This window comes from Salvia splendens, unplaced genomic scaffold (genome assembly GCF_004379255.2).
Source record: "Salvia splendens isolate huo1 unplaced genomic scaffold, SspV2 ctg1115, whole genome shotgun sequence".
NCBI lineage: Eukaryota > Viridiplantae > Streptophyta > Magnoliopsida > Lamiales > Lamiaceae > Salvia > Salvia splendens.
Genome location: NW_024598662.1, coordinates 23,419 through 27,546, shown reverse-complemented (window position 1 = coordinate 27,546; position 4,128 = coordinate 23,419). Strand labels below are relative to the sequence as shown.

The window sequence follows — 4,128 nt, the reverse complement described above, 5'->3', positions numbered from 1 at the left end:
AAAAATATTCCTTTAGCTGATCTTATAACCTCAATGCCCAAGAAATACTATAGAGCTCTGAAATTTTTCATTGGAACTCCTTTATAAAATTTACATTCAACTTCTTGATCTTCTTAGTGTCATCTGTATAATAATTACTATGCCATCAATCTAAATAATTAGCATAAGAGAATGTAACAACTTTCTCTGATTGCTGGCATGTTCAGCGACCAACCTAATTTGTAGTATAGCTAAGAGCATTCACATTAGGGAGAACCATCTCAAAAATTCACCTGCCACATCATCATTTTATCTCATAGCTTCCAACTTAATTCATTTTAATTGTTGATGTTTATCAAATATTAAAAAAAAAGTGCAATGAGTTGGGTATATAAAATAATAATAAAATATGATAAAAAAATAAAGAAAAACAGCGGACGGTGGTTGGACGGTGCGCAATAGGCGCCGAAATGCCCTGCCCTTCCCCGCAGCGACCACCGAGCGCCGTCCTCCGGCCCTGCGCCTCCAATAGGCACCGACGGGGGCGCTCTCCACACAGCGGCAGGACGGCGCCACTATTGTGACCGCTCTAAAGAAATGGTTTTAAGAGCTGGAGATGTATAAATATCAGTAGCACCAATCTAAATCCTAGAAAGTTTTTTAATTCCAGCTTTACCATGCGAAATCAAGGAACAAGCATATGTAGTAGCACTGTAGCACTGCACAATCAATATCAAGGTTTTTAATTTTGAATTTGATTAGTTAGACCAAAATAAAGTGACTTTTGGTTAATTTTATATCCGGCAAACCCATAAAGATATAATCAGATCATGACGTTACGTTACAACCCTTGACGCCAAACCGTTGGATTTAATTTCTGAAAATGTTTTCTTGAATATTTTTGCAAATTATTCAGACATAAGTATAACGTAACATGCAACCAAACATATTCCCAAAACGTAAAATACGAATATAACTTTAAAGTAGTTTCTTAATTTATTCTCACCATATACTATAATACACAAAACCCATGGATCCCTTTTCAATAATTTATCAAGTAGTATTTGGTAATACAACTCTCAAGCAATATCCTGCTTGAAAAACGCCAACTAACTGTATGCATCACACCACCTACCATCTAGAGAGGAAAAGCACACACCAACTACCTCTAGGGAAATGGCAGCACGTATCAGCATAGCGAGCTATGCGTAAGTAACGCTAACAGTTAACGCAACACAAGGCAATCTTGAGGGAGATGTCGGGAGACTTGTGTAGTGCCAGAGCCATAACTAGTCTCCTCTGTGCTGATAAAGTCCTCGTCTTCTTGCAAATTAGCAGCCTCGCGGACGTACTTTTCCATTCCTGGAATCTCTCATCTGAGAGAGAAACATCCGAGAGAAGCTTCCATGCATATTGTTCAGAAGCTTCATCATAATCCTTTCTCCGCTTGAGCACCATATGTCCACTTATTTCCCAGACAGCGGGGTTCACCTGAGTATCAAGAAGCTCCTGCTCTACTTCTCCACGTGCTTGTTTCTCAGCATAGCACTGCAATCCATCATAACGGAGACTATAAATCTCCTTTTCAGGAACATTTGACAATTACAATAGCCTATGTACAGTAATTCTATATAGCTGCAAGGTAAAAAACCAGGTGTCCAAGGCAATAATTGAACATAACAATTACTGGTGTGTGAGATGAGAAGGCATCAAAGATCCACAGTTGCTAGTTGCTACAGCACAGCACTAATTTGGCTTCCGTCAAATATTTCAACAGTGGCCAGAAGATAAAACTAGTAGTAATTCGTTAAGTATGATTGTTAAGCATGAAATTTGATGGTAACTAGAACGCCATAAACACTAAAAAGGACCAATCTGATTAGTCAAATTCGACAACCAAATCACAATTCTCTAGACCATCAGCTGATGATAGAGTAGACCAATGATTGGGCATTTCAATGCATTGGGACCTTATAGGAGTAAAATCTAAATGATGACGTCAGAGGAATCTATGATTGTTGACAAGCTAACTATTGGATTTGCCTTATCGTGCAAATATAGGAACTAGTATTCATAATACATTGGTCGAGACCAAAAATTTAAGGATGGACTGGAAAAGAGATCACCTGAGGTAGTAGAAATACTCTCTTTCACAATCAGAAATAAGTAGATTGAAAGCAACATTGTTACTTTCGAGAAGGATGCAAGAGCTTGCTACGGCATCACATAGATCACGCAACTTATTTCCACCCTCAAAGACAAGTCCTTTGACAGGATAATTCAGCAGCTTAGAGACCATCACCCTAGTATCTTTGCTGCTCATTATTTTGCATGTTGGAGCTTTCTCGATTGGAAAAGGTGCAGACAAGAAGTATGCCTGCCATTGATGCAATGTTACGGCAACATAGCAATAAGAACTAAGAGCCAGATGACTCAAGAAGTTTATACCTGAAAGTGAAGATGGTTGATGGTGGCAAATGCACCTAAACTGTTATAGCCCACTCTGAAAAAGGGATTCGACGCCTCTTTAGCAAAGTGCAGAGCAAGCATAAGGCCGTCATGAACAATTTTCTGGGGTAAGCAATCAAGGACCCGGGGAATTAGAAGCACATGTCCGTACTCAATGGGACTCACCTGAAAAAAGATGTTATGATCTACAAGAAGAAACATACACAGCCATTGCAAGACAGCATCAGATCAGAAATCTAAAAAGGTAGTGAAATAGCATACATTGATTGCAACGACACTGGCCGAGTTTCCCTCGGGATCAATTTGAGAGCAAGGAAAATAACTAGTTTTTCCATCTTCACTTGGCTCAAACCTGAAGAGCACTTCCTCTTGACCCACTTTTGTAAAGTTGAATTTGTTCTTATCAAAAGGCTGGAGAACCTTGTCAACCCGAAACTCTGTCGGCCGTTTCTTAAGGTGACGTCCTTCATTCAGCTGTGCCACAAAGCCATATGTTCCAGGAATAACCTTAGTCTCACAAGAGGTAACATCATACCTGAAAAGCCCCCGAGTCATACGATTTTCCCACTGCCCTAGCAACAAATTGTTTAAATAGGACTTTTCAGGAGATTTGCCATCACAAGATGCATCAACTTTGTCGTGACCTTGCTCTTCCGCATCAGTATTGAATGCATAGAGAGGCAGCTTTGAAACTGAGACAAGTTAAACCTACTCAGAAAAGAAGAAAACCGGAATCGCTATCCAAACAAAAATTTATCACAAGGTCTTCCTCTGTAGAAATATTCTACCAATGCGATTGATAAACAAACTTGCTGAAAAAGGAGCATTCAACAACCAAATCTCCAAAAACGAAAAAACAATATCAAAGATGGAATCTTGACGATAAAAGTCAGCAATATCTCCAAATTCCATGCCAAGGAACTTTAACAAAAACATGTATCAATACCGGAAAATAAATAAATCCATAGCCAATTTACATAATATCGCCCAAATAAAATAAAATTAATCTTACAAATTACAATGACATTCAAACCCTAAAAGCATAAAATCGCAAATGATAGACGAGAATGTACCCGGCAAACAGCAGCTTCCGAGGCAATTGCGGCCGCAGCCCTGCGCCATAGATTCGAGGTCATCAGTAGACGCATTCTCCTGGTAGTTAGAAACCACGGTGGCCACCCTCTTTATCGTCAATTTCCTCTCTAATACAGACACCATATTTACGACTCACTCTCACTTATACTCGAAGGGGGTAGGATGAAAATTACGAGAAATAAATTTTAAAAAAAGTCAGAGTTAGGCGGCGAAAGAGAAGAAGGGGCCGCCGCCGGCGAGGAAGAGGAGATCGGATGGGGAGCCGCCTTCGGAGGGTAAGGCACCCCGGCCGCCGTGCGGGGAAGGAATCCGGCCCTTGTCGTCCACCGTAAGACTGGACGGAGAAGATCTCCGGAGATGGTGGATGGTTGGCGGTTGGAAGAGATAATCAAATGAAGCCGTGATTGTTTTTGGAATTTGAACCGAGGAAAAAATTAGATGAAGCCACCACAAATTGGATGGTGAGAAAGATGGAGCATAGCGTGGATCAGAGAGATGGTAATCGCTAATCCGCCGGAGTATGTGGTGGAATGGTTGGATTGAGAGAGAGAGATAAAGAAAAGGGTGATGGGGTTTGGATTTTGA

General features: G+C 40.5%; 1 pseudogene; it reads right to left on the bottom strand.

Annotated features, from left to right (window-relative positions):
- Window positions 1-952: 952 nt before the first annotated feature.
- On the bottom strand, window positions 953-4,128 carry LOC121788665 (annotated as a pseudogene).